The following is a 27,882-nucleotide window of genomic DNA, read 5'->3' on the forward strand; positions in this document are numbered from 1 at the left end:
TTACTTTATCTCTGGACGACCAGGCGTCTGAAGGGAGGCACCATTGCCACGTATTTAGCAGCAATTAGCTCAGTTTTAGCGGTTCCCACTGACAGGCTGATTTCCAAAATCCCAGAATTACAGGCTATGCTTCGTTCGTTCAAATTTGAAGACCAGAAGTTGAAGTTTCGACCGCCTGCATGGAATCTCAACACTGTTTTAGACCATCTCGGTGGTGCACCTTATGAACCACTTGAGAATGCTTGCCTCGCAGATTTATCCAGGAAGATGGCTTTCTTTAGCGACAGCGGCTAGAGTGAGTGAGGTTCACGCCCTCGACGTGACTAGGGTCAAGTTTGAATGTCGTCGTCATGGTTCTGTGCATTTGGGTCTGTGTTAGGATTTCATCGCAAAAAGTCAACTACTAGGTCAACCTGATCGAGAGTTTTCCATTCCGCCATTGTCATCTATTGTTGGCACTGAAGACGATACAGAGTTGCTCTTATGTCCGGTTCGTGTGCACAAAACTTACACCAAAGGCGCCCGTGGTACACGGAGACAGTTATGTACGTCACAATCTGATGTCAGCAAAAACACAATTGCCTGATGGTTGAGAACGACCACTTTTCAGGCATATAAAGCGGCTGGGCTGGACCCCCCTACGACCTCTCATCCACATGAGCTTCGAGCACTTGCTTCGACTATGGCGCTTCACAGTAATTGTACTGTGTCATCCATTATGCAAGGTTGTATTTGGCCGTCGGACACAGTTTTTGCCGGTCATTATTTGCGTTACATGGCTGTCAAGGACGTTTAGAATTGTCCACAGCTTCGGACCGTTGGTGGTTGCTCAGCAACTCGCCATTCCCTGAAGAAAGTGACCCTCCACCATGTGGAGAGTGAGTTGTTTTCTTCAGAAACAACTAGGTATGTCAGTTAAGGAGTTATACTTGTGTTTCAAGTCCATGCTTTTTACTGCATTCCTTAAGGCTCGCCAGCTTCTTTTCATTTATGACTCGGTCTTATTTGTGAATTACCACTTACTGATTGTCACTCGCTGATTCGCTCCCTGTTCTAGGTGCATTACCAACGCTTCCCAAGCACGGGATTTACAGATTGAGCTGGCTGCTATTACATAAGCGAGGCGATCCTTCAGATGACACGCCCACCTTCCAGCCTGTCGGATAACAGTGCAGGAAGTAAGTAGTGCAGGATTAGTGAAAAATTTAGTAAAATCTAAATATTTTTTATATTTGTATACTTATCCTGCACTACTTATGATAAGGGCCCACCCTGTGCTATCAGCTACCTCCCCGCTTTGTTTGCCATCTGTGGGATTTCCGGCAATAATCTGAGGTGGCTGACGTCACCTTACGGTGACGCATGCGCAGACGAGTAGCAGCCGAGACCAGGAAGTGATTGCAGTTCTACGTCTTTTGAAATCGTCTGACAAGCCACGCAATATGTGCAGGAAGTAGGTAGTGCAGGATAAGTATACAAATATAAAAACTATTTTTTAGATTTTACTAAATTTACATGTGAACTTTCATTGAGTAATAGTGCCAATTAACACAATTATGAATAAAATGCGTCAGCTCTTATGTTGAAGTATTTTACTGATTGCAATGCCAAGGGAAAAATTGAGATGCGAATGTCTGGTTGAAATTGCCAGGTTCCGACGACAGTGTTCACGCCACTGGAGTATGGCACAGTGGGGATATCGGAGGAAACGGCCATCCGGAAGTACGGGGAGGATAACATTGAGGTTTGTGGTCAGCTTGCGAGGACAGTAACATAAGTGGATCACCTTGAAGGGGGCTACATGGAGATGTAACGTTGTCCTCGGATAGCAGCTGCTGAAGGTGCAACTAGTCCCAAACCCCGAAGTACTGTGACTGAAACCCGAACCCCGAAGTACTGTGACTGAAACGCGAACCCTGAAGTCCTGTGACTGAAACCCGAACCCTCAAGTACTGTGACTGAAACCCGAACCCTGAAGTCCTGTGACTGAAACGCGAACCCTGAAGTCCTATGACTGAAACCCGAACCCTCAAGTACTGTGACTGAAACCCGAACCCTGAAGTCCTGTGACTGAAACGCGAACCCTGAAGTCCTATGACTGAAACCCGAACCCTCAAGTACTGTGACTGAAACCCGAACCCTGAAGTCCTGTGGCTGAAACCCGAACCCTGAAGTCCTATGACTGAAACCCGAACCCTGAAGTACTGTGACTGAAACTCGAACCTTGAACTACTGTGACAAATTCTTATTAAGTTCTATGTCTCAGTGTTTGGTAACCTGTTATGGATTGTTGCTTAAATCAGAGTAAACCATAACTCACTCACTCACTCAGTCCTGCATGCCCCGTTTTTGTCACTATGACAGTGAGATGTAAGTGTCTTGGAAAGAATGGCGACTAGCGCGCTGACAGGCGCCATCAGTTCAATATGGTGAATGTTGTATGTGTCACTGTGAAATAACCAAGAAAATGGGTGAGTTACCGCTACAAATTCTGAGCAGGGATTTTGGCTCGGAATCGAGAAATCACGATTTTTTTAGCTTCCTAAATCTATTGGCTTGAAATGTGTGCATACTTTTAATGGGATAAATACAGTGAGTATTGTTGAATTCGCCTGAAACGAACTTGGTGTGTTGACCTCGTTACAACCCTTTCCTTTAATATTGTACTAAGACCCCGTCAGTGACAGTATATACCTTGATGGCAGTTTTTAGCGTTACAAGATCCTGTGGTCTCATCATCAGTCATACATGAAATGCAACACGTGTTATAAATATTGCCTTGCTGTGTTGCAGATATATCACGCTTTCTACAAGCCTCTTGAGTTCACTCTCCCTGACAGAGATGCATCACAGTGTTACATCAAGGTAGGTGGCAAACATACTGGTGATGGCTGCAAAGTTGCATCCCATCACCTTGATTCGTGGATGCAGATTGTGCATTGTTTATGTTTTTTGTTGACAGAAAAATGTCCATGCTTGTTGGTTCCTTTCGCTCCCTCCCTCCCTCACTCACTCACTCACTCACTCCTTCACTGGCTCCCTTGACCGCCTCCGTGGTGTAGTGGTTAGAGCATCCGCCCTGAGAGCGGAAGGTCGCAGTTTCGATCCCCGACCGCATCATACCCAAAAGACATTAAAATATGATCCTGGTTTCATTCCTAATATTAAAGCCATGTGTGAAGTGTTTTGTCTGTGTAACACTGTTACTGTTATAGGAATAGAGATGTCATGAATCCACGAGTGTTGGTGGTATTTAGAATGTGATCAGTGTTTCCTGTGTTTTTCAGATGATCTGCCAGAGGAAGGGTCGCGTGCTTGGCATTCATCTTGTGGGACCAAATGCAGGAGAGATAATCCAGGGCTTTGCTGTTGCTGTCAGGTAAATGTTGCAGATTGTTGTGTGTCCGCTCCATGTTCCAGCTACAGGTGCTTGTTCATGTTAAAACCCACAGATTCAGTAACAAGGTCATTACAAGGAGACATGAAACTCATTTAAATCCTGGGATCATATTTAGGACGATGGCATTAATTTCAGTTAAATGCAAAAAGAACAAATTTTCTTTCATGTTCATTCTTATAAGCGATGTGAAAAACTTCACTGGTATGTAATATCCCAAGCTTTTGGCCTCACAGCCGTCATCAAGCACACTGTTGCTTATACACTGCCTAATTTATGATGTCACAGACATTGTGACGTCATGGTAGATCTTGAAAAACGACAACTCTTGAAAAAGGAGACTCAAAAGATTAATTTTTCAAAAACAGATTTTCGTCCAACAACATAATCTTGTATTAAAAGCGGAGCGTGATTCTTATCCTTGAACAGCAATAAAGTGCTTAGTAAGAACTGCAGCAATTTGTTGTTTGGCAGTGTGTGAAATAAGGCCCGTCTGACCGCCCGAGACGGGCTATATTTCTGACAGACGGTCTAGATTTACAGCTAGCCAACCCGATGGTCTGGTAAAAATGTAGATGTTCCACACATCTGAGTAAGTTCACTGTATCTTGCTTGGTGTCTGGTCTGGTTAAATCCATTTTGGGCTGGTAAGATGTCTGCCTGGGTTTTGGGCTTATTTCATACACTGTGTTTGGACTCTCTACCTATGCTGTTCAGGGGTAAACCCCAGTACAATCAATCAATCAATGAGTCAAAGTCACAGACATCCAGCCATCCTACTTACATGCCCCATCCCCCCATTCACTGAATCATTCCACCCCCCACCAACTGACTCACCCAGCCACCTACCAACTCTCTCACCAGTCACCCACTCACTCACTCACCGACTCACTCACCCACCAGATCACTCACTCACTCACTTGGTGTTTCAGGTGCGGAGCTACATACAGCAACATGGCTGCCACGATTGGGATTCACCCCGCGTGTGCGGAGGAGATGGTCAAGATTCACATCACAAAGCGGTCAGGTCTTGACCCGACTGTCACCGGCTGCTGAGGTTAGACTGTCCCTGTACCTGGAACCCCCATCACAGAGAGTAGACTCTCTTGCTGCGAAGCGTCCATTGTGTAGGGGTGAAAGTATCCCTTGAATCTGTGCAGAATACATAGGAAGAGCAGTAAGTCAGAAAGAGCATAGCAGTGATTGGTCCCAGCCGTTTCTGTTTTCTTTTACCAATACTGTGGACTGTGTCCATTGTGTTCGTTATCATTCACAACCCAACACACACAACGCAGAGAGGCTGGACAACACATGTCAAACAATGGTGATGTTTAAATGGTGTTTAGTGACCCCATGCTTTGGGTTGGTATGAGCTGCGATGCTGCATCAGAACAAAATGAGTGAATTGTCATTATGTTTTAAATTCCCTGATTACATGTTTCTTGCAAGTATCTGTATTCAGTAATTATGTCTCAAGACTGAAAACTGACTTTGAGACCATGATACACAAACCGTTATCGGCCAAAACACCCGAGACAAACTGTTATTCCAACTGTTTTGCACAGGTTCCATAAGGGACAGGGACAGTGATATGTAAACAGTCCAACTGTAGGTGGGACGCAAGCACTGGAGAGAGCTCTGACATATGAAGGCGTGTTTACAAACTCACAGAAGTCAAACATGTTGGAGGTTTTACAGAGTAGTCTCGTTTGCTTGTGGTCCTCCCTCCCAAGATTGATGCATGAGTGAGTGTTTGTGTGTAGTGACATTGAGAGTCATGGCCATGGTTAACTGTGTGAGACAAGTCCGAGACAAGACACAATATGTGTCTCATAACCAAGAGCTCTGATGACAAGTGAGTGTTTATCATTGTGTTTATCTGGATTGGAACGAGCCCAACTTTTGTACATGGGTACACGACTCCATAATACCTGACCCTGCCGTTGTACACTCTGTATGTTTCAAGAGCTGCATACAAAACGTCCAATTGGGAATTGTTTTGTGAGTGTCCTGGCAGAAAGTATGTTGGTACTTGTATTAAGTGACCAGATTGTGTACTGACTGAAAGTATGTTGGTACTTGTATAAAGTGACCAGATTGTGTACTGAATGACTGACTGACTGAGTTTAGTTTTACGCCGCTTTTACCAATATTCCAGCAATATCACGGCGGGGGACACGAGAAATGGGCTTAACACATTGTGCCCATGTGGGGAATCGAACCCGGGTCTTCGGCGTGACGAGCGAACGCTTTAACCACTAAGCTACCCCACCGCCCCGTGTACAGAATTAAAGTATGTTGGTACTTGTATAAAGTGACCAGATTTTGTACTGAATGAAAGTATGTTGGTACTTGTATAAAGTGACTAGGAAAATGTGAAGGGGGGCTGCTTAATTATACAGACATAAACTTGTGGTCACAGATGTAGCAGTAGAGAGAAATGGCTTTGTTCAAACTCTGATGAAACTAAACCTTTTTGCTGACAGTTGCAACGAAACTATATTCACCTACACTGCTGTACATTTCTGTGCACAGTTTTCTAATGTACACAAGAAGGTGGGGACAGTTTTCTAATGTACACAAGAAGGTGGGGACAGTTTTCTAATGTACACAAGAAGGTGGGGACAGTTTTCTAATGTACACAAGAAGGTGGAGACAGTTTTCTAATGTACACAAGAAGGTGGAGACAGTTTTCTAATGTACACAAGAAGGTGGAGACAGTTTTCTAATGTACACAAGAAGGTGGAGACAGTTTTCTAATGTACACAAGAAGGTGGGGACAATTTTCTAATGTACACAAGAAGGTGGGGACAGTTTTCTAATGTACACAAGAAGGTGGGGACAGTTTTCTAATGTACACAAGAAGGTGGGGACAGTTTTCTAATGTACACAAGAAGGTGGAGACAGTTTTCTAATGTACACAAGAAGATGGGGACAGTTTTCTAATGTACACAAGAAGGTGGGGACAGTTTTCTAATGTACACAAGAAGGTGGGGACAGTTTTCTAATGTACACAAGAAGGTGGAGACAGTTTTCTAATGTACACAAGAAGGTGGAGACAGTTTTCTAATGTACACAAGAAGGTGGGGACAATTTTCTAATGTACACAAGAAGGTGGGGACAGTTTTCTAATGTACACAAGAAGGTGGGGACAGTTTTCTAATGTACACAAGAAGGTGGGGACAGTTTTCTAATGTACACAAGAAGGTGGGGACAGTTTTTTTCTAATGTACACAAGAAGATGGGAACAGTTTTCTAATGTACACAAGAAGGTGGGGACAGTTTTCTAATGTACACAAGAAGGTGGGGACAGTTTTCTAATGTACACAAGAAGGTGGAGACAGTTTTCTAATGTACACAAAAAAATGGGGACAGTTTTCTAATGTACACAAGAAGGTGGGGACAGTTTTCTAATGTACACAAGAAGTTGGGGACAGTTTTCTAATGTACACAAGAAGGTGGAGACAGTTTTCTAATGTACACAAGAAGGTGGGGACAGTTTTCTAATGTACACAAGAAGGTGGAGACAGTTTTCTAATGTACACAAGAAGGTGGAGACAGTTTTCTAATGTACACAAGAAGGTGGGGACAATTTTCTAATGTACACAAGAAGGTGGGGACAGTTTTCTAATGTACACAAGAAGATGGGAACAGTTTTCTAATGTACACAAGAAGGTGGGGACAGTTTTTTAATGTACACAAGAAGGTGGGGACAGTTTTCTAATGTACACAAGAAGGTGGAGACAGTTTTCTAATGTACACAAAAAAAAAAAAATGGGGACAGTTTTCTAATGTACACAAGAAGGTGGGGACAGTTTTCTAATGTACACAAGAAGTTGGGGACAGTTTTCTAATGTACACAAGAAGGTGGGGACAGTTTTCTAATGTACACAAGAAGGTGGGGACAGTTTTCTAATGTACACAAGAAGGTGGAGACAGTTTTCTAATGTACACAAGAAGGTGGAGACAGTTTTCTAATGTACACAAGAAGGTGGGGACAATTTTCTAATGTACACAAGAAGGTGGGGACAGTTTTCTAATGTACACAAGAAGGTGGGGACAGTTTTCTAATGTACACAAGAAGGTGGGGACAGTTTTCTAATGTACACAAGAAGGTGGGGACAGTTTTTCTAATGTACACAAGAAGATGGGAACAGTTTTCTAATGTACACAAGAAGGTGGGGACAGTTTTCTAATGTACACAAGAAGGTGGGGACAGTTTTCTAATGTACACAAGAAGGTGGAGACAGTTTTCTAATGTACACAAAAAAATGGGGACAGTTTTCTAATGTACACAAGAAGGTGGGGACAGTTTTCTAATGTACACAAGAAGGTGGGGACAGTTTTCTAATGTACACAAGAAGGTGGGGACAGTTTTCTAATGTACACAAGAAGGTAGGGACAGTTTTCTAATGTACACAAGAAGGTGGGGACAGTTTTCTAATGTACACAAGAAGGTGGGGACAGTTTTCTATTGTACACAAGAAGGTGGGGACAGTTTTCTAATGTACACAAGAAGGTGGGGACAGTTTTCTAATGTACACAAGAAGGTAGGGACAGTTTTCTAATGTACACAAGAAGGTGGGGACAGTTTTCTAATGTACACAAGAAGGTGGGGACAGTTTTCTAATGTACACAAGAAGTGGAGACAGTTTTCTAATGTACACAAGAAGATGGGGACAGTTTTCTAATGTACACAAGAAGGTGGGGACAGTTTTCTAATGTACACAAGAAGGTGGGGACAGTTTTCTAATGTACACAAGAAGGTGGGGACAGTTTTCTAATGTACACAAGAAGGTGGAGACAGTTTTCTAATGTACACAAGAAGGTGGAGACAGTTTTCTAATGTACACAAGAAGGTGGAGACAGTTTTCTAATGTACACAAGAAGGTGGAGACAGTTTTCTAATGTACACAAGAAGGTGGGGACAATTTTCTAATGTACACAAGAAGGTGGGGACAGTTTTCTAATGTACACAAGAAGGTGGGGACAGTTTTCTAATGTACACAAGAAGGTGGGGACAGTTTTCTAATGTACACAAGAAGGTGGAGACAGTTTTCTAATGTACACAAGAAGATGGGGACAGTTTTCTAATGTACACAAGAAGGTGGGGACAGTTTTCTAATGTACACAAGAAGGTGGGGACAGTTTTCTAATGTACACAAGAAGGTGGAGACAGTTTTCTAATGTACACAAGAAGGTGGAGACAGTTTTCTAATGTACACAAGAAGGTGGGGACAATTTTTCTAATGTACACAAGAAGGTGGGGACAGTTTTCTAATGTACACAAGAAGGTGGGGACAGTTTTCTAATGTACACACAAGAAGGTGGGGACAGTTTTCTAATGTACACAAGAAGGTGGGGACAGTTTTCTAATGTACACAAGAAGATGGGAACAGTTTTCTAATGTACACAAGAAGGTGGGGACAGTTTTCTAATGTACACAAGAAGGTGGGGACAGTTTTCTAATGTACACAAGAAGGTGGAGACAGTTTTCTAATGTACACAAAAAAATGGGGACAGTTTTCTAATGTACACAAGAAGGTGGGGACAGTTTTCTAATGTACACAAGAAGTTGGGGACAGTTTTCTAATGTACACAAGAAGGTGGGGACAGTTTTCTAATGTACACAAGAAGGTGGGGACAGTTTTCTAATGTACACAAGAAGGTGGGGACAATTTTCTAATGTACACAAGAAGGTGGGGACAGTTTTCTAATGTACACAAGAAGATGGGAACAGTTTTCTAATGTACACAAGAAGGTGGGGACAGTTTTCTAATGTACACAAGAAGGTGGGGACAGTTTTCTAATGTACACAAGAAGGTGGAGACAGTTTTCTAATGTACACAAAAAAATGGGGACAGTTTTCTAATGTACACAAGAAGGTGGGGACAGTTTTCTAATGTACACAAGAAGTTGGGGACAGTTTTCTAATGTACACAAGAAGGTGGGGACAGTTTTCTAATGTACACAAGAAGGTGGGGACAGTTTTCTAATGTACACAAGAAGGTGGGGACAGTTTTCTAATGTACACAAGAAGGTGGAGACAGTTTTCTAATGTACACAAGAAGGTGGGGACAATTTTCTAATGTACACAAGAAGGTGGGGACAGTTTTCTAATGTACACAAGAAGGTGGGGACAGTTTTCTAATGTACACAAGAAGGTGGGGACAGTTTTCTAATGTACACAAGAAGGTGGGGACAGTTTTCTAATGTACACAAGAAGATGGGAACAGTTTTCTAATGTACACAAGAAGGTGGGGACAGTTTTCTAATGTACACAAGAAGGTGGGGACAGTTTTCTAATGTACACAAGAAGGTGGAGACAGTTTTCTAATGTACACAAAAAAATGGGGACAGTTTTCTAATGTACACAAGAAGGTGGGGACAGTTTTCTAATGTACACAAGAAGTTGGGGACAGTTTTCTAATGTACACACAAGAAGGTGGGGACAGTTTTCTAATGTACACAAGAAGGTGGGGACAGTTTTCTAATGTACACAAGAAGGTAGGGACAGTTTTCTAATGTACACAAGAAGGTGGGGACAGTTTTCTAATGTACACAAGAAGGTGGGGACAGTTTTCTATTGTACACAAGAAGGTGGGGACAGTTTTCTAATGTACACAAGAAGGTGGGGACAGTTTTCTAATGTACACAAGAAGGTAGGGACAGTTTTCTAATGTACACAAGAAGGTGGGGACAGTTTTCTAATGTACACAAGAAGGTGGAGACAGTTTTCTAATGTACACAAGAAGTGGAGACAGTTTTCTAATGTACACAAGAAGATGGGGACAGTTTTCTAATGTACACAAGAAGGTGGGGACAGTTTTCTAATGTACACAAGAAGGTGGGGACAGTTTTCTAATGTACACAAGAAGGTGGGGACAGTTTTCTAATGTACACAAGAAGGTGGAGACAGTTTTCGAATGTATACAAGAAGGTGTCTTAGTACAACCTGGAATTTATAACGAATGGTTACATTAGTTTCAACAAGGGCAGAAAACAACTACAACAAGGCTATCGAGTTTATGAGGAGCTTGTCCTGACATATTCATTTCACCATACTCACGATGACATAAGTTGGAAACAGATCTGAAATGTCAATATGAATCGGAGTGAAAGGATTTCTTCTGATCTCAATTATGGATTTCATTTGCTTTATACACAGTTGACCCATGGCATCTGTAACAGTCATGTGAGGCACAGGTCAGTAAGGTGTCTACAGTGCTTCAATTCACTCTGCAGAGTTGCTTCCCTTTGGCGGACCAGGATCCTATGATTCTTAGTTTGAATCCAGTTTCTCTGACTGTGTTTCTTGGATTGTGAGCAGGATGTTTGGGTTTCACACCAAGTTAACTATTTGGAATTCTTCCAAAATGGCTTTAAATTAAAAATCACTTTAAAATAACTCACCCTGTCCAGTTGTCTGAACTGCTGTTGGAGTGACAGCTGTCAGTGTGGTGATTCCTCAGTGTTGTACATTGTCCTATTGAATCAAAGATTCACATGAAGTGTGTAGCAGTACTTCAGCGAGTGGGAAATGGTCCAGTCTCTCGCCCAGACACCAGCAAGTATAGTAATTTAGTGAATAGTGAATATGCTCAAGCCAAAATATTTTTTTCAAGCACATATTGACTCAGTCCTTGAAATTAGAACTATTCTGTGCTCCATTTAGATTTTATGCTATCATTTTTGTAGATAATCATTTTTAAATGAGATCTGGACTATCAGTAAATGTTTATCTACAAACGAATGTAGTATTTTCTGTTTTCCTAGGTAAAGTGAGTGAGTGAGGTTTTTTTTACGCTGCTTTTAGAAATATTCGAGCAACATCACGGTGGGGGACACCAGAAATGGGCTTCACACATTGTACCCATGTAGGGAATCGAACCCGGGTCTTCGACGTGACGGGCCAACGCTTTTACCCACTAGGCTACCCCACCAGCCCTCCCAGGTAGAACCCCTGCCTAGTTTCTTTTCGGGTTTTTTCATAATGAAGGATGCATTTGTGACGATGAGTTAGTCACAGTGTTGTCGAGTTTACATTTAGTGTACCCAATCATGCAACTTATGTCTGAATGTAGAAATGTTTAACATGCTATAGGTGGGGTTTGAGGTGATGGGATTTCTTGCATCTGCAAGTGGAATCCCACTGACCACCGAGGATGGCTTCCAAACATTGGCAGATTTAGTGAAGAGTAGTAGGTGTAAAACACCTTGATACCATCTGCCTGAGTGAATAATTGTGTTAATCCCGCTGTAAACAGTATTCAGCTCAACTGTCTTTAGGGATACCTTGGCAATAATGGAACAACAGGGATATCCCTGTTTGAAGTTGAGTAGTATAAACATTGTGACGGACCATTGATATTCTTGTGGGACGTTTTTGTTAAAAAGACAATTTGTACCAGAATATCCAAGGAATAGACAATTGTTTTAACTTCTTTTTTTTCAAAACAGTAGTTTAGACAGTTACTGAAAAAATATCCAAATCAAAATATGAGCATGTCTCCCTCCAGGATATTCCTGGTCTGGTCAATAAGGCGTCTATGAGAGAGGGAGTCCTGTCTTATAGAGAAGGCTGTTATTGTTGATACAGTTCCTGGTCTGGCCAATAAGGTGTCTATGAGAGAGGGAGTCCTGTCATATAGAGAAGGCTGTTATTGTTGATACAGTTCCTGGTCTGGCCAATAAGGTGTCTATGAAAGAGGGAGTCCTGTCTTATAGAGAAGGCTGTTATTGTTGATACATTTCCTGGTCTGGCCAATAAGGCGTCTACGAGAGAGGGAGTCCTGTCTTATAGAGAAGGCTGTTATTGTTGATACAGTTCCTGGTCTGTCCAATAAGGCGTTTATGAGAGAGGGAGTCCTGTCTTATAGAGAAGGCTGTTATTGTTGATACAGTTCCTGGTCTGGCCAATAAGGTGTCTATGAGAGAGGGAGTCCTGTCTTATAGAGAAGGCTGTTATTGTTGATACAGTTCCTGGTCTGGCCAATAAGGTGTCTATGAGAGAGGGAGTCCTGTCTTTATAGAGAAGGCTGTTATTGTTGATACAGTTCCTGGTCTGGCCAATAAGGTGTCTATGAGAGAGGGAGTCCTGTCTTTATAGAGAAGGCTGTTATTGTTGATACATTTCCTGGTCTGGCCAATAAGGTGTCTATGAGAGAGGGAGTCCTGTCTTTATAGAGAAGGCTGTTATTGTTGATACAGTCACAATTATTGCTGTTTGTATATAGTAGTTGTTGTTAGTTTATTCCAGAGAACCACAAGCATGACCTTTTTTGTATATTATGAAGTAAAATGTTATTGTATTCACTAATTGAATAATTTTGTGCTCTGTTACAAATGTACCATCTGAACTGACAAACAATAAACAAAAGGACAAATATTCTCTCACTGTGTTCATTAACTCAGCCTGTCACCACGGACCACAATACACTCACTAGAGCGTGACGCGGTAGAGATGTCTTCTCCAGGACAAGGACCATTCTGTGGAGTTGTTTCAGTCAGGATTAATCAAGTCACAGGGTGGAAAGATGCTGATAGGCCTGCTTTATTTTAGAAACAGTTTTTTTAGTTTCTAGTCAAAACCAAACAAGTTAACAGTGCAATTTGAGTAACTCATTCCAAGCATCAGGACATATGACAAAGCTGTCAGGATTCTCGTTACATTTCTGTCACACTCCTGGGATTTGTAAATTATGTATTCTAGCTGGTAACTGTGGCTCAAAAAGTGGTGTAAGTATTAAGTTATTGAAACAACAACACCTGTTGTATTATGAATGTTTTGTTTCAACAAATTTGTTGACCAACTCCAACTAGGAGACGCAGCAACACGCCCGAAGAGGGTGATGGTTTAAACTCCGTCTGTCCACCCACCCGTCAACTGAGTTGATGGGGACAGATTTTCTCAGATGGGGAAACCAAACTTGGTATGTGTTTCAGGACATGAATGCCTTGAGAGAGTTATAAAACAAATAGGAAAAGAACAGGCGGGGGGTATGACCGTGTCTTCTTGTTTAATTAATATCACAAATCAGTTTCTTCTTTCCAATACATTCAACTGTTCTCTACAGTTCTCTGTTCTAGGAGATATCGCTTTGACAGTAGATTTTGTACAATGCCCTGACAATGCTATGACGTCATGTACTTGATGACGTCACAATGCCATGACATCACTGCACTGCAAGTGTAATGGCAGTACCATGTTCAGAGATGTACATTTTTCATTGAAAATTAATGAAGAGTCATTTTGGATGATAAATAGAATCTCACCCTCGTGTCTTCTGATATCAAATATATCAACACTCGTTGATAAAGTAAAATTATCCTCGGCAAGCCTCGGATATTTGTAACTTTATCAACTCGTGTTGATATAATTGATATCAGAAGACACTTGGGTGAGATTCTCTCTATATATATAAGAAGAAGTTTCAAAAATAATCACTCGACACGGATCTTCTCCAACATGTTTCACTTTTATCTTCAGGGAGAAGTGATTACAGTTAAACGGATTATGTTATGACGTCACTTTGTCATGACGTCACAATGCAACTGTATACACATGTTGTGACGCGGCGTTGCCCTGACGTCACATGGGCGGCTTTTTATTTCCTTCCCTGCTGCGCATACGTCGATGTGAGCGCTTAATTAACCCCCTTGGTGCAGCGGTTTTTTTCAGGCGAACATTTTCATACGCTTTGAAAAGTGAACGTTGTGCGAGAATAGCGCTCGCGTGATCCTGGATCTACGTACGGCTATACAATTACACAGAAATGTAGAATAAATGTATTATAAATATAAGTGCAACTACCTCCTCGGTTTGAGAAATAGACCTTGCCAAATGTTGTCAAAATTTTTGTTATGCGTTAAAAAACAGTACATTTCTCCGCTTTTAATCGCGCACCGATAAAAGCACTGCGCTACGAATTTTTGAATTTGGCATCTTTACAGAAAGTGTCAGCGAAGAAAATACAGCCTGATATCTGAACGCCATAAGTGTATATGAATTGGGTTCATGTGCTTATGCATAACATTATACGTTCAACATTAAAAATGACTCGCAATAAATGTCAAGATAGATTTTCTTCTACGACGTCAACTGACGACAGAGAGGTCATACACGTATAATGATAAGAGGGCATAACTCCGTTATGCGTCACACTAGGTCAATGTAACTCAGATATCCTTGAGAGTATTTGTTGTGGATGCGGACGCTATATTTTCGTTATTGTTTGTTTACGGTGAACCAAACTATTCCAATTCAAAGTTCCTCAATGTGAGCGGAAACGCTTTGGTAGTTTCACAATTTATAAGAAAAGATGACAAGGTACTACATGTGAAAGCACGTCATAACAATTTGGATGGTCAGAATTTAACACTCTTTAGACAAAACAAATGACTGATTTTTCCATTTAAATAGTGTCCTGAATATATCAACAAATAGACGGTTTGACTGTGTATGTGCATATTGGCTAAGAATGGTCTATATAAGTTAGTTCTTAGATTCCCATATTCTCCTGTTTGTGTAGATGTATTTTGACTAATTTTGCATCGTTATTACCAAAATACTAGCCATATCTTCAAATGTAATGAAATTGCTGAAAATAATACAACATTTTAGTTGACGTCATTGCTTGTTTTATGCATTTTGCGGCGTCGGAAAAAGACGACATTGGTATGCTGATTAGTATATATCTCCCCTAATTTCCATTAATTGTATAAAAGGTCTCGGCTTCTACGTCAGACTTTAACACTCTTTAGACCAAACATAAAATGACTGATTTTTCCATTTAAATAGTGTCCTGAATATATCAACAATTAGACGGTTTGACTGTGTATATTATTGTGAGCAACACGAGCACCTGTTTGGCATCAATTTAACGTAAATGAAAAATAGCATTTCACAACACCCGAATATTTTGCTTAGGATAAGAATTTTCTTTGTTTATGATTATGTAGCTATTTCTCTTCATAAGTATGTAATGAAAGATCCTTTATTTAAGGAACTATATATTAGAATATGGATGTAAGATTTGTCCAAATTAAGACATGACATGGTTTATATATTTTAAAACAATTTTCATATAAATATAGTTAGAGTTTGATATCCCCTCATCACAATTTCTTTTAATCGAATATGAATTGATTATATTATCGAAAACAGTGATAGTGAATCATAAAACGTTACCGACAAACGCGCACCTGGCCAATTAATATACATCATTGTTTTGTCTATAAAACGACACAAACATATGCAATGAACAAGACAATTCCTTGAAATATGTATGCATATACATTTCATAACTTAAGTTTCATTAAATATTATAATATTATCAGCTTTACATATAAGGTTGAATTAAAACGCCGTTCATTAACCTGTTCAAATGAAACTGAAATATGTAGTCCAAATGCATTATTTGAATATTGTACATCATAGGAACTAATGTAATTGCAGTTATGGCTACGTTTGATCTTTTAACACTGGTGTAAAGGTTTTGAATATGGTTACTGCCCTAATTGTGTCAATTTCTTACGTAAATATTATTCAAAATCCTGTGTACCCTTGTCAGCAAAGCCGCCATTTTGTAAGAAATCGGTCAGCGGTAGTGATGTCATACGTCAACGTTGTTCTACATATTAGGCAATTTCTTTGAGGTGAAGGTCGGTTGAACAAGAGTAAACACAATCGCCCAATCCTTCCCATTGCACTGTCAGTATTATGATGCATATTTTGCGTATAGTTCAGATTTTTTTTCATGAAACTGACTTCAACATCTACATTTAGCCTTGTTCAATATCATATCATACGTGCATATAGGGTTTACGGTGTTTTATTTTTTGAAAGTTTTTGATTGTTTATATCATATTTACATAAGAAATTGACATATTCAGTGTAATACACCATATTCTAAACCTTTACACAAGTGTTAGAAGATCAAATGTAGCCATAACTGCAACTACTTCAGTTCCTACGATGTACCATATTCAATATATATAGACTAATATTTCAGTTTCATATGAACAGGTTAATGAACGGTGATTTAATTCAACCTGATATGTAAAACTGATAATATTAATGAAAATGATTTATATATGGCATGAAATGTATATGCACACATATTTAAAGGAATTGTCTTGTTCATTGCATAATTTTGTGCCCTTTATAGACAAATGATTGATGCATATTGATCGGCCAGGTGCGCGTTTTTATGAAACGTTTTATGATTCTCTATCATTCGATTATATAATCAATTCATATTCGATTAAATAATATTGTGATGACAAACTCTAACTACATTTATAGGAAAATTGTTGAAACTATATATACCATCTCATGTGTTAATTCGGACAAATCTTACATCCATATTCTAATATATAGTTCCATCTTTTTGCATCTTTCATTGCATACGTTTGAAGAGAAATAGCTACATAATCATAAACAAAGAAAATTCTTATCCCAAACATAATATTCGGGTGTTGTGAAATATTATTTTTATTTACGTGAAAATGATGCTAAACAGGTGCGCGTCAAACCGTCTAATTGTTGATATATTCAGGACACTATTTAAATGGAAAAATCAGTCATTTTATGTTTGGTCTAAAGAGTGTTAAAGTCTGACGTAGAAGCCGAGACCTTTTATACAATTAATGGAAATTAGGGGAGATATATACTAATCAGCATACCAATGTCGTCTTTTGTCCGACGCCGCAAAATGCATAAAACAAGCAATGACGTCAACTAAAATGTTGTATTATTTTCAGCAATTTCATTACATTTGAAGATATGGCTAGTATTTTGGTAATAACGATGCAAAATTAGTCAAAAAAAAACTACACAAACAGGAGAATATGGGAATCTAAGAACTAACTTATATAGACCATTCTTAGCCAATATGCATGACCTCGAGGTCAAATCGAAAGCGAGGCTTAAATAGGTTGACCCAACCTTGAAAATGGCGACCTCGAAAAGGAAAGATTACTGCTGTGTGCCTTTGCGTTGGAGTGATGCCCGTAAGGATTTAACGGTATCTTTTAACCATATTCCCAAGAATAAGATCAGAACACAGCAAAAATAACTTGGTTTCCGCAATGCGGAAACCTGGTGGAAAGTGGACTGAAACTTAAGTTTCCACCTAGAATCCAGTGAGTTTCCGTTTTTTTACATTGAGTTTCCGCAATAACGGAAAATTACAATTACCCACTTTCTAAGGGTTTCCGCAAGGTTTCCGTTACCCACACTCCAACAGGTTTCCGCAAGGTATCCGTTACTCACACTCCGACAAGTTTCCGTTGAGTTTCATTTAACTTTGAATCCATCAGGTTTCCGCAAGGTTTCAGTTATTAATAAGACTCCAACAGGTTTCCGCAGAGTTTCAGTTACCAACTATTCGACATAGTTTCCGCATAATTTCAGTTACCGGTTTCATGTTCAGGTTGACAGGTTTTCATATGCGTTTCAAAGAACCAAATTTAAACATTCTTCTTTACTCATATCATAAACTCTTGTTAAAAACAATATACCGGTAAGCAATTTGTTATCATGACATTTACTTAAAAGAAAAACAGAATATATAATAAGATTCATTGTTTTATTTTCTCAACATGAATATGAATTAGCATTTAAGGCAAATAAAGATCATACATATAACTAGTAATATAGCACTAAAAAACAGGGCAAAACATTTTGGCATAACTCAATCCAGTTTAAGAAATCATATATCATTTATAACAAATGGTAATTTTTCATCAGTTAAACTTTCATTCACTTATTATCTTGAAATAGCATGTTAGATATGAAATTTATTTCTAAAATCATGCTAATGGTGAAAAATAACATTAACATACAACTTAACACAGTAATAAAACATAGCTGTATCGGACATTTATTTGCACGCCTTGGCATTCAGCCACACACTCTATGTCACAACTATCGCCAAACATCCACTATGATATACACCATACAATAACACAACATACAGCTTACAATACAAAAATAAAATAAAAATTACATTATGAAATTGAAAATAAATTCAATTATATTGCAAGAGTTGGTCAGTTAGCCCAATAAGGGGCATCCCTGGGTGGAGATCCCTCCGGTTGATTGGATGCCTCATCCTCGTCCTCACGTTGGCCATGACGAGAGCAGTGGAGGTGTAGATTCTTTCCAAGTCCAGTGTCGTCGTGTATGCCCTAAGCTTGCTGGACTCCCAGACAAAGGGGACGGAATGCAACTAATTGACGTCATCTTCGTCACTCACGACTGGTGATGTCATGTCTATGGTGAGTGTTGTCGCTACCTTTTTCTTTCGTCTATCTGGCCAATCGATAGATGCAAGTCTGTTTAGGCGTTGTGCAAGTTTCTGAAAATGGCAGGTAATAACGAATTACTAGGTTATTTTGATAAATTACACAAACATCAATCAACAAGAAACTGACAATGCCAAGGATGATTTAAAATAAGTAATCCAAAAGGAAGTTTGAATAAAAGAGAACTAAATTGAACAATCACACTTTGCACTAGTTTTCTCAAAACTCAAATTATGCAATTCATCACACTTCATTGACCGAATGAAATATCTTATTTTCTAAAGAGGACACACAACAATCTATACAAAATTTGCTCTGAAGTTACATGCTTCCCAGTCCAGAGGTAGTAATACGTTATATATATATATGAACATTTATTGCATTTTCTATATAGTAATAATGATACTAGTAATAGATTTCCATCAAATTGCTATATTCAATCTCTTACAGTTCGTATTGAGCCCATTTCTGGTGTCCCCCGCCGTGATGTTGCTGGAATATTGCTGAAAGCGGCGTAAAACCAAATTCAGTCAGTCAGTCGTATTGTTGAAGGCACAAGTATATTCACCCAGTAGTGACTGTATGTTTACACCATTAAGTCTTTGAGGTGTATTTAGAAGTGAATAATGCAAGACATGAATGTTTACGGATGTCAACGTCTTTATTAGGTAAAAACACAATGTTTCGGAGTGAATGCTTACACCTGACGAAGGGGTAAGCATTCACTCTGGCTATGTTTTCACATAATAAAGGAGTTGACATCCATAAACCTTGTCTCTACACTATTAATTGGAAATTATTTACTATTTATAATGAAAGTCACTACAGATAGGTCAAAATTACCTTCACATGTTACTGCTGACCATCCTTGATCATTTGTTATACAGTCTCCAGACTCATCATCAGCTTTGCTGAAAAAAATAAACAATAACACGTTACTTTTCTTTGCATTTCCCCATTCATTCATTCGAGTTTTAAAAAAAACAACTTAAACCTGCAGCGACATTTATACCAACAAGCAAACTACAGATTTATCACTTTAGGTTATGCAATCAGTAAGTGAACGGCCTGACATAAACATCCTGATGAATGAAGTTTAGTTATCTCATGTGACATAACCTTGGAGTAATTACGGTATTGTAAAATCAAGGGGTCAGTTTGACTGCAATTTCACACAGGTGTGAAGTTAAGATTTATTTGGTCCAATTTGAAATCATGATTAAGTTACCGGTTATTCAAATCCATTTGCAAATGTAACTTTAGTATGGTTCATGGTTCATTTTGTGAAAATGTATCTAGGGAAGCATAATAATAAAATATTCAAAGTGAAATTATGTCTATGTTTCGTAGTACCATAAACACATACCGTCAGTAAGAGAGGGTGATCTTTTCCTCCAGGAGTAGTCGTGACACATGTTTCCTCACAACAGCCTAAATGAATAAAACAAATCCATTAATTTATAATCTATTTGCTATATTTTTCAAAATTGTAGTATATTTTTAGATAGACTTATTTTACTTCACCAACCTTAGTTCGAGCAAAACAGTTTATACAGTCATGGGACTTAAATATACGTCCGTCGGCAAAATTCTCATAGACTTGCATGCTATTTTTGCAGGTTGTTAGGAAATGATCTTGGCCACAGATACATAATTTTCCACATTGTTGTTACATGAGCAACATATATATACAACATTGCGTATTCTTTCCCCATAGACCGCCATGTTAAAAATTGCCATAACCATGACACGCACTGAATTGAAAATAAAACGGAAATTACGTCTTTGTAGTTGAGATGATTCATGACCCATGTGCAAAATATGAACAATATCAAACGGATATTAAATAAATGCAAGACATATTTCTAGCTGCACCAAATTAACATGTAAGTCGAATAATGCATAGTGACGAATACCTATGGCCAGTGGCTGTAATTCGATAGATTAGCTTGTTTACCAATCCAGATTTCTGTACGTAAAGTAAATAATTCATTAAACGTTATTTGACAACAAAATAAATTGGTCTTACCTGACAGGGTCGTGGTACTGCGAGTTTTTCGCAGCCATTTCCATCTTTCTTTTCCAGGTAGCGAATTCTCTCTTCCAGTGCTTTGAGGGAAACGGAGGCGGCTATGAAAATGGCGTCTCGCAAAGACTCACGGGAAAAACACTTTGTTGTTGTTTTTTAATCTAAATCTAGCATTACAGTTTGACAATATCTTTCCGCGTTATACAACAAAATAAACATACACTATACACCTAAAATGTCAGCTGTGTGTTTTTATAATAATTTAGGTAGTCTCGCGTGGACGTGATCCGGTCGCCATTGTTTTATTCGTTTACATTGCCGACATCAAAGGGGACCGTGAAAGGTCGAAATGAGCAGATTGAATGTGAGTACCCAAAGTGACAACAGTGGGCTGTTATGGGCTTAAGGGTCTTTTCATCGGATTATGGGCACTAATTGCTCCTCCTCAGTGTCAAGCATCAACATGTAGGCCTAGAGATAATTAACAGTGAATAAATCTGAAAACATATTCACGTTACTTTAATAGTCCTGGGTGCCGTTCCACTAACCGATTTTAGGCCGATTGTAGCCGGTCCCGATCTTACGATCCGAACCAAGCTTAGATCGAGACTCTTTCGTGCGATAGATAGAGGAATCCGAGGCACGAGTTATCTCCCTTTGCATAGTCTAGCAAATGATGGAAGTAGTTTACGAACCAACTGAATGAGTGAGTGAGTTTAGATTTACGCCGCACTCAGCAATAGTCCAGCTATATGGCGGCGGTCTGTAAAAAATCTAACTAAGATGCATAGCGTTCACTAACATGAGCGTTCATGTTAGTGAACGCTATGTATCTTAGCTATAAATAATCGAGTCTGGACCAGACAATCCAGTGATCAACAGCATGAGCATCGATCTGCGCAGTTGGGAACCGATTACATGTGTAAACCAAGTCAGCGAGCCTGACCACCCGATCCCGTTACTGGCCTCTTACGACAAGCATGGGTTATTGAAGTTCAATATTCTAACCCGGGCCTTCATTGGTATTTTTCCAACCATGTGTAAACGTGGAGAAAAAAGCTGGAGCAAAATATTAGGGTAGTCAGCACCTTGGTTTCAAGTGCAAGTGCGTGTGAACGCTGGGTATCAGGCATAATATAATAATAATAAATGCATATTTATAGTGCGCCTATTCCACATCCTGGGGCATGCTCAAAGCGCCATGTACAGATAATTTACACGAGAGTATTTACAGCCGAGATTATAAGTAATAAACTGAGAACAGGTTTTAAGTCTGGACTTTAAAAATGTCAATTGTGTCAGAGCTTTTAATATGTGCCTGAATAACACGCGGCCTGCCTTTAGAATCCCCCACCTAATATGCGCAGTGAAATGAAACATATTCGTATCTTTTTGCTTCAGAACATTGTTCACTTCACGGCTACACCGACTCGCTCGGTTGTGTTCCCATGACGACAGTGGTCAGACTGGCCTGACATTTGTAAGGCTTCAGTGCGGTGTTTGTTTACATCACAGAAATATACAAATTCATTTCATGGGGGATTTTAGGGGACGCTCACGGTGAAATGCTCGCTCTTATTTTTCACATAGAATAGGAAAGCCACCATTTTGGTTTCTGTACGATTGATTTTAGCTATCCTAAGTTGGTCATGAGCAACTTAGACTTTGGATCTTAACTTTACGATTGACTTGGGTAAGATTGGTTAGTGAACGGTATGCCGATCGTAACGTCACGCTAAGATTGGGATTTTAGGGGTTTACGATTGGCGTAGGGCTAAGATCGGTTAGTGGAACGGCACCCTGATCGAGCTTCATGAGTCCTACTCGTGAGAACTTGTGTTAGTGACAAATAGGTGATTTTTCAAAACCCTGTCAGGAGTAGGCAATATACGAAAATATTTTTGCTGGACGTAAAACTTCATCATGTAAGTAATTTACCCATTGAGATCCAAACATGCAAGTGTATTAGACATGCTTATATCATGTTCATTCTTTTCAGCTCTACACCTAGATATACTATTCCCATGTATTATAAGTTAAATTATCTAATTTTGCAGTATATATTGCTAGCTTATATGTAATGTCAGCTCAATATATCCGAGTGAGTGAGTTTAGTATTTCGCCGCACTCAGCAATATTCCAGCTATATGGCGGTATTTATCCAATTAAACCAGTTCATCTATTTTATCATTTTCATACCATTAAAACAATTATTACATATACTTTACACTCATAGCTTTGTGTAATAATTTGTGTAATCAATTATTAAACCTCTTAGCCTTACAATGCATTGACACAAGTCACGTATAACATTTCTAAAAGAATCATTGTTTCAATTTACAGATACGTTTTGTGGATCTAGGGACTTGTTGGAGATTGACAAGAGGCTTGGCTTGGTAATCATTTATAGTTACACCCTACCATGCTCCTAATTTCATTAAAGGAAATCTTAAAACAATATTTTTTATTCATCAGCATTTAGTCAAAAACAAGTAAACACTAAATAGATACATAGAATAAATTTCTTTATCTTTGTGAAAAATATAATCACTCAAAATGTAACAGTGCGTGGATTCCAGTGTAATTATAAGTTGATATGTTTTTCAGTTCCAAGAAGAAGACCAGTTTTCTGTCCGCACTGCCAGTCGCTTGTTTCAAGGAAACAAGGAATCCGTCTGGAATGGACGGCAGTTTCTCATCAGGTTAGTCGTCAAAGATACTTCACTTCATAGGTTTCACTTAACGACTTCAGTTTGATCTGTCCCTTTGTTATCCATCATATATCAATAATGAATATATTTAATTATTGTATATCAAATATGTAACTGTAAGTGTAAGTGAATAAGTTGTGTTACACATTTTACAGTTTTTAAATTAAAGTAAAGGTCACATTAAAAAAATTTTTTTGTTGTTATTATATTGCTGTGAATGTTTCTTTAGAGGGTTGATAAAACTAAGAAATACCCACGATTTTTCATTCATGGGAAATGTTAGGTTTTGTATGCTTTTCTCAGTTGAGTTGGTCATTTCAATTTGAAATGAATAAGATCACATATATAATAAGGTGTTACATTCAGTGTTTAAACATGATTCGTATCTATTTAAAATATGTATGTACCGTTTTACCTATTCTTAGATTTCAGTTGGCGATTTGGTAGTAGATGTTACCTTGAATATGAGTACAGTAACAGTAATAAATATTACCACAATTTGCTTCAGAATACTGGGTTGGCTACTATTTTCTGGTACCAATCAATCAAATAAGTGACATGTCCAATGGAAGATACAATATACATGTATACTACAGATCTTTCCTTTGTGATTGTGAAAAAATCTTTTGGGTACATCTACAAATTAGTCGTTCTAATTTGATAATTTCATTGTGATCAGATATACCACTATGCATGTTTTTGAATATGTATACATGTGTTACTTTGGCTGTTTTGTAGTTTTACTAAGCATTGTATGTATTGTATTTGCAGGATGATGCAGAGTCTGTGTGGGACGATGAGCATGGCAACGATGTTGTGCCAGACATCAACCAGGACTCTTCATATTCACCCACAGATCTTAAGTAGAGCATACACCATCTGTTTGCGGTTGTGGACTGGTTCAAGCCTTGTTGTAATCAACTTGGTTATATTTCCCCTTTCTCTGTGTGGCAAAACAAATGTCTCAACTCAGGCTCTGCTTCATATGTACCAGATCAGAGGATTGCTGTCAGCTCAGTATGAGTGCAACAGAAGCTTCATGATTGTCAGCAAGTTGCCAAGTCTTTACTATGTGAGATTGTTAGTGTGTATATGTTAAGATACATTGAGGCAGCTTCAAATGTACACTTCATGTATATGGGCCCATGACCTTTCATACAATAAATATTTGAATTTGAATTTAAAATCTGTTTAATAAATACCACAGCAAGTATGTTATGCCTGCACTAGTAGACATCATTTCATCATATGCATAAAATGTTGTAGGGTTTTGACATATTTGTATTTGCATATTCATACAAGTTGTGTTCTCCAATGCTTAAGATTCCCTCTTGATGTGGCTTCTCTCATACATACATACATACATACATACATACATACATACATACATACATACATACATACATACATACATACATACATACATACATACATACATACATACATACATACATACATACATACATACATACATACATACATACATACATACATACATACATACATACATACATACATACATACATTTTTGGGTTCTGTTGAAATGTGAGCTATTCAAAATAATGAAACAGATGAATCATATCAGTGACTGTGTTACTGTGTTTGTTGTTTTTCGTGTACAATGTAATAAATGGTACATTCACAAGTTATGCAGAATGGCAGTGAGTTACAAAGTCACATCGGCAGCCATATCGTGAAAGTCGTAAATCTAAATTTGTAAATGTGTACATGAAATAAAAACAAACTTATATACCTACCTGTCTTCTAAGGACAGTAAAATAACTAGTCTATCACAAATGTACACTAAAAACTGGCATGTAACCATAAACACTTTAACGGTACAGTATAAAAATGGGCTATAGATTGCCAACACCTGAAGGTTGATCAACATACTAGGGACTACGGGAACGTACAGTACTTTTGCTTCCTGCATGGACCCTAGCTGGATTCTGTATATAGAAATTATCTTGCAAATGTAACAGTAAGTAAATATTGTCCCCCAATGGAACAGCACAAAGTTAAGTTTGCCATTTCATCTAAGCTGAAACCAACAGAAACCTAGCGGAAACCTACATTACCCAGTATTCAAAAGGTTTCCGCAATAGCGGAAACTAAGTCATTTTGCTATGAATGTTTCAGCGAACTGAAACTAAATGGAAACGCATAATGATAGTTTCAGTTGTAGAAACTTGACGGAAACCTAGATTTGTTAGTTTCAGTTTTGTAAACTATGCGGAAACTCGCATTGTCTGTTTCCGGATACTGAAACCCTAGCGGAAACCTACATTACCCAGTATTGGAATTAGGTTTCCGCAAGAACGGAAACTAAGTTATTTTTGCTGTGATATATTTTAAAAATTAAGCATATGGACATGTGCAGACACTCTTGTCATGATGGCAAGGGGATTTTATTTGCAAATATTCTGTGTCCGTGAAATAAGATTGGCTGCAAATCAAAGTGACATTTCAAGTACACATACATTTGTATATGCAGGACATACACATGCTGTTAAAAAAATCTTAAATATGTATCTACTTTCAAAATTACTGCATACTGACCAGTACTTCATGGATACAGGACATATTACTGGACAATCTAATTACACCAACTGAAATATATTTAGTGTTTAAATACCCATTTCAGATGCTGCTAGTTAAGAGTCAGAGAGCATGTCACCAGCTCAGGAACTTCCCATAAGGAATCTACCACAGTCACCATCTCAGATACAGTAAGAATGTCAGATCGTATTAAGTTAATTTTGCCAACTGGCATGGTTTTAAAGAATTTAATACAACTGAACTTTGACCTATATGATATGTTATTTACATATAAAAATATTGATTGCCCATACTGTCTAAAATATGAAATGATGTTAGCCTCTATTCCTTGATGTATATTTGTAATTCCAGAGATATATTTATTGTTTGTGTGGTCGAAGAGATAATACTGATGCTTTACAATGCTTATATTACAGTGAAGCAGAGAGTGATACAGCAGCCACTGACCCCAGTCCTACATAGAACAACTCCAGCAAAACTTACATGAACAGGAGAGGCAACTCAAAGAAAAGGTTGACAAAATAAAAAAAATTGAACAGAAAACTTGAACTAAAACTAAAATACTCTAAAACTTTTGAGTTTGTAAATTCATGTATGATGATAAAAATTGATTGAAAGTTTTAGAGTATTCCATCATTTCAAACATTGGCACTGATTAGCTGGAACGTTTTCATTTGTTGAATATCTTCCCAGGTTTTGTGAAGTACCTTGCCCAAACAGCACAAAAATTGACAGGCATGAATGTAAATGAAATTGTTTGGTGCTTTTGTGTTGTGTAAATGATGGATGAAAAAAGAGACAGCTGTAATACATACACATTGATGGATAATAGAAAGGTCTTTCATAATGACATAGTTGTAGATGTAACTCATTTGCTGCTGTTTAATTAATAATTGATGAAAAAGAATGTATTTCATCCTGTTTGAAAAGAGTTAGTTGGGAATCAGAAAAAAACATCATTCATAGGTAAGAGATTATGATAATGTGTAAGGGGAGAAAACTATGATAAATTATGCATTGATCCAGCTGTAATTCTTGCTATTTATGTCAGACTAATCTTAAAGGATACTTCTATCAACATAAATATTGCACCCAATATATTTTCAATTTGCATCCTCTGAAAATTTTATTGTTATTCAATAGTATTACAGTTGGAAGCTATTGTGAATGTGTCTATTGTTATTGGACTTTTAAGACACCATTTCAAAATAAATTGTTATTAACTGCACTCCAGGTGTTCGTTATTTATTTGGGTTAATTGTTTGCTGTAGTGTGAATCCTGTTATGTTAATCTGATAATATGTTCTCCTTAAAAATGTATTCAGTTACAGTGGTACAGAATAAATACACCTGATCTACAATATATCAATTTTATGGTATAGTAACACAGTATTGAAATTTGGTACAAATATTCCCCATGCAGGTACCACTTGTCCATTTAGGTAAGTTAATTATTCACCTCCAAATCAGTCAAGAAAAACTTGAAAAAAATCATCCAGTTTTGTCTTGCACATTGTGTCCCACCAGAGACCATATAATAGATATGGTCTCTGGTCCCACTCATGTTGATTGAAATAAATAGTTTCTACATGATGATGTGGCGATTCGTTTTTCCTCTGCGATTGTAACATGCAGCTACGCGCACAACGCCATCACCACTAGTCCTGTACAACTGTAAATAAATGCGTGAATAAATACCCAATATCTATAAAACAGAGTCGATAGGACAAAACATTTTAACAGAAAAAATACCAAACAAATAATTTCATCACATGAATAATACAAACAAATTTGTTTGGTCCAGATCCACTCGAGGAGAGCTATCTTGATCTACATATTTCTTATAATCTCGATTATCCAGCTCAAGAATAACAACA

At 38.3% G+C, this 27,882-nt stretch overlaps 1 protein-coding gene and 1 long non-coding RNA gene across 4 annotated transcripts in view; both read left to right on the forward strand.

Moving 5' to 3' along the window:
- Positions 1–27,882, forward strand: part of LOC124268606 (transport and Golgi organization 2 homolog) — a 125,067-nt gene that overhangs the window by 48,052 nt on the left and 49,133 nt on the right. The window lies entirely within an intron of this gene.
- LOC124268608 lies at positions 6,313–12,785 on the forward strand. Of its 2 annotated transcripts, none has more exons than XR_006896316.1 (2): positions 6,313–6,344; positions 10,338–12,785. It is a non-coding gene; the product is annotated as an uncharacterized LOC124268608 (long non-coding RNA). The 2 variants fall into 2 exon arrangements; XR_006896315.1 differs by lacking the exon at positions 6,313–6,344 and adding an exon at positions 10,078–10,109.

The sequence above is a fragment of the Haliotis rubra genome, unplaced genomic scaffold (genome assembly GCF_003918875.1).
Source record: "Haliotis rubra isolate DU_JTF1 unplaced genomic scaffold, ASM391887v1 Scf1395, whole genome shotgun sequence".
NCBI lineage: Eukaryota > Metazoa > Mollusca > Gastropoda > Lepetellida > Haliotidae > Haliotis > Haliotis rubra.